Source organism: Penaeus monodon, chromosome 1 (assembly GCF_015228065.2).
Source record: "Penaeus monodon isolate SGIC_2016 chromosome 1, NSTDA_Pmon_1, whole genome shotgun sequence".
Classification (NCBI taxonomy): domain Eukaryota; kingdom Metazoa; phylum Arthropoda; class Malacostraca; order Decapoda; family Penaeidae; genus Penaeus; species Penaeus monodon.
This window is the reverse complement of record NC_051386.1, coordinates 7,456,463-7,468,962: the sequence shown is the minus strand read 5'-3', so window position 1 is coordinate 7,468,962 and position 12,500 is coordinate 7,456,463. Positions and strand designations below refer to the sequence as shown.

Below are 12,500 nucleotides of genomic sequence, written 5' to 3'. Positions count from 1 at the left end.
GTGGTGGGGTAGGGGAGAGGTTTCGGAAGAGGGGAAGGAGGAGGAGGGGAGGGAGGGAGAGGGGGGGGATAGGATAAGGAGGGTGTTGTAAATAGGCTTCTAGGCGTAACCAAGGGGGACGCCGATATAACGTGTTACCGATTGGACAAGAATTCTCGACGGTCTTTTAAAAACGTTGCGTTGTAGTCTCTCATTCTCAGTCTCTATGTCTTGTCTTTCCCTAAACTGTTCTCTCTGTCTGTCGGCCCCTCTATCCTATCTGTTTTCTCTCTCTCTCTCTCTCTCTCTCTCTCTCTCTCTCTCTCTCTCTCTCTCTCTCTCTCTCTCTCTCTCTCTCTCTCTCTCTCTCTCTCTCTCTCTCTCTCTCTCTCTCTCTGTTTACTTATTACTCTCCCTCGAAATTCCTTCTTTAAGGTAATAATAATAAACAAATAAATAGGAAAATATCAAAGCAAATATTTGTAATTCTTGTTTATGAAAACTGATCTCTTTATGTTGACGTTCCCTTTGACCCTTTGGCCCTCTGTCGTTAGCTAAGAGACAGACAGAGAGAGAGAGAGAGAGAGAGAGAGAGAGAGAGAGAGAGAGAGAGAGAGAGAAGAGAGAGAGAGAGAGAGAGAGAGAGAGAGAAAGAAAAGAGATAGAGAGAGAGAGAGACAAAGAGACAGACAGAGACAGAGAAAAAAAAAGGAAAAAGAAAAGAAAGAAAAAAAAAAGGACCTTCCGAGAAAGAGAGGAGGAGAAAGGAACTCGTCAGCCAGACGGCATTTTCCTTAAGACGCGGATGCAAGTCGAGCCAGAATGTCTTCAGAACCTCTATAGGATTTCCCCTCGGTCCTTTCCCTCCCTTCCTCCCCCTCCCCCTATCGTCTCCCCTCTCTCAGAACCCCTCGTCACCCCACCCCCACCCCACTCCCCACCCTGACCCCCAAGGAGCAATACCACAGATGGCATTCGCTAGTGGTAAGCTGCGTCACTGAGAGAGGGCCATGTGGCACTCCCCATGCTCCCCACCCCCCATTAGATGACCATGTGAACAAAGGATAGTGTTGCTGTTGTTGTCTTCAGTATCTGTGTTGTTGTTCTCCATGTTATTGTTGTATTTGTTGATGTAATCACTGTTTACGTTTGAAATGGGGGTAATGTGAACACCGTCGAAAGGGAAGGTGACTACACAGATCAACAATGGACTTGGTTAAACACGATACTTAGAGCACTAATGGAAAGAGAGGGGACGAGGAGAAAGGGGAAAGAGAGATTCTTGTCTTCCCCTCGTCTTCCCCCTTTAGCTTCCCCTCTCTCTTCTCTATCCTCCACATAAGGTCGCTTTCGAATGAGAATGAGGAAGAGGAAGAGGAAGGAGAGAGACGGAAAAGAAATTAAAAAAAAAAAGCAATGAAAACAGTTCTTTCTAAAACAAAGATTTGGTTCTTTGATTGTCGCTGTTTGTATGATGTATTTGTGAGCAAGACAAGTGATATATTTTTAAAACAAAGGGATAAATGGGTTAAAAAAGGAGACAATACGGTCAACTTATCTAACACTACAAAGAATGAATGACGAAGAGTCGTCTCCTTGTTATAAATATGTGTAATAACTTCACCGCAAATGGTGTGATAAGAATAACAAGAAGCTCTTAAACGAGAGAGAGAGAGAGAGAGAGAGAGAGAGAGAGAGAGAGAGAGAGAGAGAGAGGGAGGGAGGGAGGGAGGGAGGGAGGGAGGGTAGGGAGGGAGGGAGGGAGGGAGAGGGAGAGAGAGAGAACGAGAGGGAGGGAGGGAGAGAGAGAGAGAGAGAGAGAGACAGAGAGAGAGACAGAGACAGAGACAGAGACAGAGACAGAGAAAGAGAAAGAGAGAGAGAGGAAAAGAGACTGCTAGAAGGAAAGAGAAAAAATGGAGGAGACTGTGAGAACAGGAGAATATAAAAAGGAGAAAGAGAGGGCGTGGAAAGAAGAGAGAAGAAAAAGGTGAGCGACAAAAAGGGAGATGGAAATACAAAAAAAGAGGAGACTTTGAGAAAAAAAATACAGAAGACGTAGTTGTGAGAAAGAGAGAGAAAAAAGAAAATAATCCGCCTGTGCCTGAAAGAGACCGAGAATAGCAAAAAGTGAGAAAGAGAAGATAAGACCCCGAGAAAAGAAACAGGAGAGAGAGATAGTGGAAGGAGAGAAAAAGAGAAACAGAGAGTGAATACGTGAGAGAGAAAGATTGATAAAGAGAGAGAGAGATAGAGAGAGAGAGAGAGAGAGAGAGAGAGAGAGAGAGAGAGAGAGAGAAGGCACACCCACACCGCCTGTAAATCAGGCCACCTCCCCTTCACCCCCACCCCTTCCCCCTCTCTCTCAGACGCCTATCTCAAGCCCTATTCCTCACGAGGCGGTTTTTCTCGTTAAACCTAACAGCCATCATATTTTCCCGACCCTCTTTGCCCTTCTCTCTCTCTGTATGCCTCTCTTTATCTATGTGTGTCTTACTCTCTCTCTCTCTCTCTCTCTCTCCCCTTCTCTCCCCCTTTTCTCCTCTCTCTCCCCTCTCCCTCTCTCTCTCTTTTCCCCTCTCTCTCTCTTTTTTTTTTTTTTTTTTTTTTTTTTTTTTTGGGGTGTGTGTGGTGGGGTGTGTGTGTGTGTGTGTGTGGTGGGTGTGTGTGTGTGTGTTTTTATTTATCTGCCTCTATCTGCCTGTTGTCTGCTTCTCCCCCCATCTTAGTTTGCATCCTTAATATTTTGTACTTCCACACCGCTATAATCCAGCATGTTCCCGCATTTGGCTCTTCACAGCCCCGGCCCGAAAAAAATCGTAGACGCGTCGGGGTGAAAAAACGGGTTTGAATCTACGGGTTTTACGTTTGACCCCCAAAACCGAATGATTCAGCCCGGGTTTTAGTTTGGGAGGGGGGGAAAAGGGAGAAAGGGAGGGGAAAAAAGAGAGAGGGGAGAGGAGGGAGAGAAGAGGAGAGGAGAGATGGGAGAGAGAGAAGGAAAGAAGAAGAAGGACAGACAGCCCGACAACAGACAGACAGACAGACAAAAAGGGCAAAACAAACATAAAACAGCCAGACAAAACAGGGAAAAGAAAACCAGAAAAGGGGAAAAGAGAGAGAGAGAGAGAGAGCCTCGATACACCCCCCACCCCCCATGTAGGTAGACGAAGGTGTAGGGGGGGGGTTAAGGGGGCGGGGAATAATACACGGCCCATGCGAGCCTATCTTTCGTTTGATCTCCACCCTCCCCTTCCCCCTCCCCCTCCCCCCTCCCTTCCCTTTCCCCTTTCCCTTTCCCCTTTCCCCCTTCCCCCCATTTTTTTCTTTTTTTTGCCCCCCCCTTCAACCCCGTTTTTTTTAACCCCTTTTCCCTCCTTCGCTGGGTGTTCGGGAGAGTACGATTAGCTGGAGATGAAACAGCTGTCATTCCGTGCGGTTTCCCCGGACACGTGTTCGAAGAGGGAGATGCGTGGGGTGAATAAAGGAGGAAGAGGAGGAGGGCGGAGGGGTCTCGACGGCTCGCTCGAACGGACAGCGGAAGAAAAGGGCGCCATTTTTTTTTCTCTTTTTTTTTTTTCGGAAAGTGAACTATGGTGGTAATTTCAGCCCTCTCGTGTTCCTCTCTCTCTCTCTCTCTCTCTCTCTCTCTTTCTCCCCTTCTCTCCTCTCTCTCTCTCTCTCGCTCTCTCCCCTTTTTTCACCTTTTCTCTCTCTCTCTCTCTCTTTTTTATTCCTTCTTTTTTTTTTTTATTTTTCCTCTATTTTTTTCTCGTTTTGGGCCCCTCTCTGTTCTCTCTTTTTCTCTCTGTACTCTCTCTCTCATTCCCCCTCTCTCTCTCTCCTCTCTCTCTCCTCTCCCCTCTCTCTCTCTCTCTCCTCTCTCTCCCCTCTCTCTCCCCTCTTCCCTCCTATTCCTTCCCCGCCCCACCTTCCCCCCCCAAACCCTTTTCCCCCCCCCACCCCTCCCTCCCCCTACCCCCCTTTTCCCCCCCCTTCCCTCCTCCCCCCCTCCCTCCCCCTCCTTTCTTTTCCCTCTCTTATTTTCCTCTAAGCAGATCTTCTGAGTGTTCTTTGTTCTCCTTCTGTTCTCTCTCCCTAACGACTTGGGAGGAAATAACACAGCCTTTGATTTGATTTAGCTTAGGCGGAACAAATAGGATTATTCGACGTGTTACTTTGTTCTTACGCTGTTCAGGTTGTTTGCGTGTCGTGTGTGTGTGTGTGTGTGTGTGTGTGTGTGTGTGTGTGTGTGTGTGTGTTGTGTGTGTGTGTGTGTGTGTGTGTGTGTGGTGTGTGTGTGTGTGGTGTGTGTGTGTGTATGTGTATGTATGTGTTTGGTTGTTTGTTTGTGTATTTCTGTGTGTGTGTGTGTCTAACCGCGCACATAATTATCTATGCGTGGATACATGCGAGTGCTAGAGCTTATCAGAAACTCAATTTTCTCTCAAAAACACGAATAAAGCTAATTTATTTAACGCCGATATTTACGCTTGTTAACGCTATATCCTCAAGCCTATTCCGCAAATAACGAATTTATTCACAGCACTTTCAAACGACATTAAAAACAAAATAATTGCAATTATGAAGAAATGAATTATAAATTATAAATGGTAAACGAATAAAGAAAAAAATATGAAGGAAAGAAAGGAAAAAAGAAATGTAAAGAAATGAAATAAATAGGTGAATAACATAGTTAATAAAAAATGAATAAATTAGTAAATAGTTGAATAAATAAAGTGAATAATGAAAATAGATAAATAGACAGATAAGTAAATGAGTAAATAAAAAAAAATAGATGGAAAGATAGAAGGAAGAAATATGAATAGATAAAAACATAAATAAATGAACAGATTAAAAAAAAATAAAAACTAGAAATATGAATAGATGAAAAAATTAAATAAATAAATAAATAGATAAATAAATAAACAGAAAGAAAGACAGAAGTTAGAAATATTAATAAATAAAAGTAGACAAGGAGATAAGGAGGAGGAAGAAGAGAAGAAGGAAAAAAGGAAAGAAAAAGAAAGGGGAAAAAGGGAAGAAAAGGGGGAAAGGGAGAGAAAAGGAGAGAAAAAAGGGGAAGGTAGAATAAGGAGGAGGAAGGAGAGAAGGAGAAAGGAAGAGAAAGAAGAGGAAGGAGATGGGAAGGAAGGAGAAAGGGGAGAAAGAAGAGAAAAGGAAAAGGAAGAAAAAAAGGAAAAAGGGAGGGGAAGGGAAGAAAAGGGGGAAAGGGAAGAGAAAGAAGACGAAGGAGATACGGAGGAGGAAAGAGAGAAGAAGGAGAAAGGAAGAGAAAGAAGAGAAAGGAGATAAGGAACGAGAGAAGGAGATAAAGCGATTCAGAAATATGGAAATACAATTGTAGACAAGGTATGAATGAGAATGAACATCTTCACAATACAAGAGATGTATTTGCCCGGTTTCGATTGGTTTTTTTTAGAAATACTTTAAATTCTCATTTCCCTTTTTCTAATTTCAATATGAATACGGTTCGTGGAAATACAAAGTAACAGGAGGAAAAGAAAACGCGGTGCAACAAGGAAAATGCAAAAGAAGGAGGAAGAGAATCATACAAAAAAGGAGATAGGAAAGAGTTTAAAAAAAAATAATAATAATAATAATAATAATGATAATGATAGTATGACTAAAAGGAAAATTCAACAGGGAGGAAAAATATGTAGTATTCAGGCAAAGAGTAAAGAAAAAAAATAATAATAAGATATCCTGAAGAAAAAAATCAGCTAAAAAATAGAATAAAAAAGAAATAAATCTATGAGAACAAAAAAAAAAAAAAAAAAAAAAAAAAAATCCGGATCACACGTTTTCTCAAGATTTCCTCGTAAGTATCATCCCTTTTTTTTTCCTCTTTTCTTTTATACCCTTTTCCCCCCTTTTTTTTCTTTTTTCCCTTCCCCCCCCCCCCCTCTCCCCTTTAAAAAACCCCTCCCCCCCCTTTCCCCCTTTTTCTCCCCCCCCCTCTTTCCTCCCCTTTTTTCCCCCTTCCTCCTTCCCTTTTCCTCCCCTCCTTTTCCTTCCTCTTTCCCCTCCTTTTTCCCCCCTTTTTCTTTCCTTCTCCGCCCTTTTCCTTTTGTCCCCCCTTTCTTTTTCCCTTTCCCTTTCTCCACTTTCCTTTCTTCTTCTCCCTTCTTCCCTTTCTTCTCCCCTCCCCTTTCTTCCTTTTCTCCCCCCCACCTCCTTCCCCTCTTTTCCCCTCCCCCTAACCCCCCTCTTTTCCCCCTCTCTTCCTCTCCCCCTCCCCCTCTCCCTCCCCCCTCCCCCTTTCCCCCTCTTCCCTTCCTTTTTCTTTTCCCCTTCCCTCCCCCTCCTTTCCCCCCCCCCCTTTCCCCCCCCCTTTTATCCCCCCCCCCCATCTACCCCCCTTTTTTTTTCCCCTCCCCCCTTTCTTCTTCCTTCCCCCTTTTTTCCCCCCCCCTTTTTTTTTTTCCCTTTCCCCTCCCCCCCGTTCCCCCCCCCCCCCCACTTTTTCCCGTTTTTATTTGTTGGCCCCCCATGCCCAAAAAAAAAGGGAAAAAAAAAAAAAAAAAAAAAAAAAAAAAAAACAAAATTTTTTTTTTTGAAATGGTAATAGGTGTTTTAAAGTTTTATTATTTGGGTTTCAATATATTAAAAAAAAAGAAGAAAAAAAAAAAAAAAAAAAAAAAAAAAAAAAAAAAAAAAAAAAAAAAAAAAAAAAAAAAAAAAAAAAAAAAATATATATAACTATATATATTTATATTTATATATATATATATATATATTTTTTATATATATATATATATATATTAATACATATTGACCCTGAACATCATTTTTAGGTTATTTTATTAATTCTTTTAATTTCTTGTGTATTCCTTTATAAAATACGCAATCACGAAAAAAATATCCGATGATCATAATCGAAACCCTATTTGTTCATTAATCTGCTAAGCTTATATCATCATTCCACCTCATCTTTACCTGTAAAGACAAATGACATTCTTTTATCAAACTTCCACTTATTTAAACGAAAAACAGGGGATTTTTTACGAGAAATTTATGATAATTAAAGAAATCGAAGACGGTCGCGCCCCCTTCTTGCACGGAAACCATTGATAGTGTCTTCGCCTGCGTCTGCGTCTCCGGCTGAACTAAATAAAGAAACTGATTTATATTATTCCATATTCTTTATAAGGACTTGTAAGATCTCGCTCCCTCTTTCGTAATCCAAGACACTTCTTCTTTTTCTTATTCTTATTCTTCATTTGCTTTTTATTTGTTGTTTTATCATTCCTTTTTCTTTTCATTTTTTTGGCCTATATTTCCATATCCTCGGCGTTTTTTTTTTTTCTTGTTCTCCTTTTCCGCCTCTTTACCATCCTTATCTTTTACTTTCCTCCTCGTCTCCTCCTCTTCCTCCTTCCTCTCATTCTCCTCTTTCTTAATTATCTTCTCTTTCTTTCATTTCTTACTTTCCTTCTTCCTCCTCCTCCCTCCTTTCCTTCTTCGACGTCTCCTCATCCATCATCTTCTTTCCCACCCTACTTACTCCTCCCCCCCTCATCCATTACCCCCCCCCTTGTCATCCACACACATCCCCCTCCCTACTATCCTTCCCCCACCCCCCCTCTCTCACCCCATGACGTAAGCTGAATTCGCTTCCCCCCCTATCCCCCACCCACCCTCTACACCCCACGCTCACCCACACCCATCCCCACCCCCCACACACCCACCCCACACCTCACGCCTCCACACACCCACCTCACGCTCACTCACCCCACACGCCACACACACACCCCGCAACCCACGCTCCCCCACCCCACACCTCACGCCTCCTCAGACCCACCTCACGCTCACTCACCCCACACGCCACACCCCCACCTCACACCCCACAACCCACAAGTCCTCCCCACGCTGTGATACAACCTCGTATATTAAGAATCTAGACTTCAGGAAAATAATGTATATACAGAGCTGCATTTTTTTTCGTTGCCACATTTATTTGCATAATGCCATTATGATTTATTTGTGAGAAGTGTTATGGCGTTTATTGTATGTGTTGATGGATTGGTTATTTCGGATATATTATAAATATATGTAAGAATGGGATGAGTATGCTTTGGGGAGTGTTTTTATTGCCAGCTGTTCATTAGGTTCTGACACTTGTTCTCTCTCTCTCTCTCTCTCTCTCTCTCTCTCTCTCTCTCTCTCTCTCTCTCTCTCTCTCTCTCTCTCTCTCTCTCTCTCTCTCTCTCTCTCTCTCTCTCTCCTCTCTCTCCCTCTCCCTCTCCTCTCTCTCTCTCTCTCCCCTCTCTCCCTCTCCCTCTCCTTCTCCTTCTCCTTCCCTCCCTCCCCCCTTCACTCCCTCTCACTCTCCCTCCCCTCTCCCCTCTCCCTCTCCCTCATCCCCCCTCCCCCTCCCTCTCTCTCTTCCCTCTCCCTTCCCTCTCCCTCCCTCCCTCTCCCTCTCCTTCTCCTTCTCCTTCCCTCTCTCTCTCTCTCTCTCTCTCTCTCTCCCTCTCTCTCTCTCTCTCCCTCTCCCTCTCCCTCTCCCTCTCCTTCTCCTTCTCCTTCCCTCCTCCCCCTTCCTCCCTCCCTCACTCCTCTCTCTCCCCTCTCTTCTCTCTCTCCTCTCTCTCTCTTCTCTCTCTCTCTCTCTCTCTCTCTCTCTCTCTCTTCTCTCTCTCTCTCTCTCTCTCTCTCACCCAGTGCCTGTCCAGCATATGTGTGTGTGTTTAAGGGGAGGATCTTGCCTCCCCCCTCCCCCCTCCCCCCCCTCATTACCATATTCGGGCAACCACACCCTCGTCTTCTGCTCCTCCTTGTTATTCTATGCTTCTCCACCTCCTTTAATCCGTGTTTTTCTCTTCTTTTCATTTTTTCTTTCATCTCCATTCGTATGCAACTAACTGTTGATAATATTATCGATTCTGTTGTTGCTTTATTTCTGTCTTTATTCGTATCTTCTCTGTCTATGTTGTTGTTAGAGTAAGAAGTAGTTTTATTTTTATAATCACTTTTGCCACTATAATGCAACTGTTAACATTATAATCATTGTAATATTGTCACTGTTATCAAAATATTGTCTGCCTTATCATCATCATTATCTTTGTTGTAGTTTCATCTTTTTCACTATCCCTTCTTCCTACTCCTCTTTGTTTTCCTCCTCCTCTTCTTCTTCTTTCTCCTCCTCCTCCTCCTCCTCCTTCATCTCCTCCTCCTCCCTCCTCCTCCACCTCCTTCACCTTAGAGAAACACATCCTAGAGACGGGGGGGGGGGGGTTAATACCCAGTTTCCCCCCTCCTCCTCCTTCCCCCTCCGCCTCCTCCTTCCCCCTCATCCTCATCCTCTTTTCCTCTCCTCCTCCTCCTCCTTCTCCTTCCCGTTCCGCCTGCTCCTTCCCCCTCACCCTCTTTCTCCTTCCTCCTTTTCCCCCCTCTCCTTCACCCCTCACCTCCCCCTCCCCCACCTCAACCTCCCTCTCCACCTCTAACAACCCTCCCCAACCTTACCCATTCCCCCCTCCTCCTCCTTCCCCCTCCCCTCCTCCTTCTCCCTCGACCTTCGCTCATGAGTAAATGACTCAATATCTCACGTGAGTCATGAGTCTCTCTTCAGTGCTAGCGTAAGTGAGTGAGTGAGTGACGTATTGTAATTTTGATTTTCGTTTGTATTTCAGTTTGATCTTCTGTTTACTTTTATGCCAGGTATTGTCCTGTCATCACTTCCCACTCCTCATCTACTCTATTATTATCATTATATTATTACGTAATGTTATCATATTATTGTTTGCTATTGTTTTTGTGTTATCATTCTCATTATGATTACATATTATTATATGATATTATCATTATTTAATTATTATTATTCGTTATTATTTTATTATATATTATTATTATCATTATCATTATTATTATCATTATCATTATTACTTTCATTATTTTTATCATCATCATCATCAATTATATTTTTTTCTCGCTATCGAATATCCAACTACTTACTACCCCGAAATCATATATTCCCTTATCTCTACATTTTTATCTTTATCACACCTTCTTTATCAGTTATCGTGCGCATTCTCCTCTTCTCTTCTCTCTGCCCTTAAGCCCCGCCCACTCCCGCCCGCCCTCGCAGCCGTCGCCATTAGCATCCGGGTCTTCATCTGCCTTGATCTTTGGTCTAGAAATATCTGTTGAATTTACGTGCCTTAGTCATGAAAAGGAAATGTGTGACGGATTATTTAGGTATGTTGGTCATTGTGAAAGCGAGTATGAGCGTGCTTACACACTCGCGAACACATAACCGTGTAAGGGACTAGGCATGTATGTATAAGCATGCGCACATGTAATCGAATGTAATACACGCAAGCACACACACACACACACACACACACACACACACACACACACACACACACACACACACACACACACACACACACACACACACACACACAACATACATGTATATTTTTATACATACAATCATAATATAAGATCATACATATCTACACAAACATGCAAACATATCTATTAACTCGTTTGTTGTTTTTTTCTACACATTTTCCACAGTGTAGGACGCACCATCTCCAGATTTCCGCCCGCGCCGCCGCCGGTTCCCCTTCACACGGTCAGTTCAGACGGTGGCGAGACGGTTGGTTCCTGGCCTTGAATCGTCTGCAAGATGACGCGGGGGGTGGGAGGGGGGTGGGGATTGGGGGATGGGGGGGTGGTTGGGGGTGAGGATTGGGGGATGGGGGGAGGGTGGTGGGTAAAAGGGGTAGGGTGGGACAGGGATCTTGCATTTTAATGTACGGTTGCCTTAATACTTTCCTCTCTTTTTCTTTGAGAGGAAGACACTTGCTACAACCTTCACGTGAAATCGGTCGCTGTTAGTTGAATCACAGTTTGTTCTCGCTCTCTCTTTCTCTCTCTCTTTCTCTCTGCCTTTTCTGTCTGCCTACCATATCCATTTATAATGTATATGTAGGGGGCTTGCAGCATCATCATCATCATCTTACCTTCCATACCACCCTTTGACCTAACCTACGCTCTGGACAGGACATTCCAGCGCCGCTACAGAGTGATGTCACAACACAAAGCTAGAAGCCTCAGTCTCGATTGGTGTTCTGCGATTGTGAGAGACATTTCTTCTGCGCAAACTCATTAATCATGGCTCTTCAAGGCGCACTCCATGGTCACTCATGATCAACACATTCCATAAATAATGATATTCATAATATATACACTGTGTATATTATACTGTGTATATATAAAAAGAAAAAAAATTATATAATTTTTATATACTATGTGTATACACACACACACACACACACACACACACACACACACATATATATATTACATAAATAATATATAATATTATATATATATATATATATATATATATATATATATATATAATTATATATATATATATTATATTATTATTATTATTCTATATATATACATATTCTATATCTATCATATATCTTCTTCTTCTTCTTTCAGGCTTTTGCCCAGTTCAACTGGGTCGCCGGTGCGGATCTCCTCCTCCACTCTGCCCTATCCAGGGCTCTCCCCTCCGTCACTCCCGCCGTCTCCTTCCTCCTTGCTGAAGGTCCGGGGCACTGGCCGTTCCCTTCCCCCGGCCGCCCATTCGATTCTAATCGGCTGGAGCTTCATGTTTGGAAACATTTCGGAATTTACCTTGGGGAACTAGGACTCGCATCATGCCACCAAGTCGCTTGAAGTCATTAATCCTTTCTGAGCAGGTGTAAAAGGAAGCATTTACACCCGCCACTCTCCTCTACTATGCTCACAGTTCATTTAGTTTAGCTAGAAATGTAGTTCACAGTCTCCGTAACTCTAAAAAGTTTCAAGACATTTCTCACACAGGGGTCAAAAGATTCGGAACATGCGGTGGATGTCGACCTTAGTAGGTCAGGTCTTAGCAGTGTCCATTCTGCATTCTGATTCTCCAATAATGTATTTGGTTCTTTGCAATGATATTTATTTATTTTTAAAGTGCGGATAGCCCTTTACTAACCTCTATTATATATAGTGCCTTTAGACAGCAAGGGTAGTTGGTATAATTATAATTCTACCCGGGTGCATACGATATATAATATCTATATATATATATATTATATATATATATATTAGTATATTATATATATATATATATATAATATATATATATATATATAATTCATTTATCATTATTATATTATTAAATATTGTGTGTTTGAATTTCTATCGTCTCATTCATATCCATTATCATTGTTGCTATGTGTGTCGTGTGTCGTTCCCCCGTCCTCGTCTTGCGTCTCCCAGTTGTTCGTGTCCTCCCCTTTTAGTGTGTTGTGTTGCTTGTTGTTGCCTTGTTCCTCTCCTGTCTTCTCGTCTCGTCCTTTTCCTTCATCTTCTGCTTCGTCTCTTCCTCTTTCTTTTCCTCCTCTTCTTCCTAATCCTAATACTCGCAGTCTTCATCCTATCCTTTCCTTTCCACCTCCTCCTTCTCCACCTCCTTCACCTCCCAT

At 42.9% G+C, this 12,500-nt stretch overlaps 1 protein-coding gene across 1 annotated transcript in view; it reads right to left on the bottom strand.

Moving 5' to 3' along the window:
- Window positions 1–12,500, bottom strand: part of LOC119575874 (innexin inx2-like) — a 97,859-nt gene that overhangs the window by 36,854 nt on the left and 48,505 nt on the right. The gene's annotated exons all lie outside the window — the stretch shown is intronic.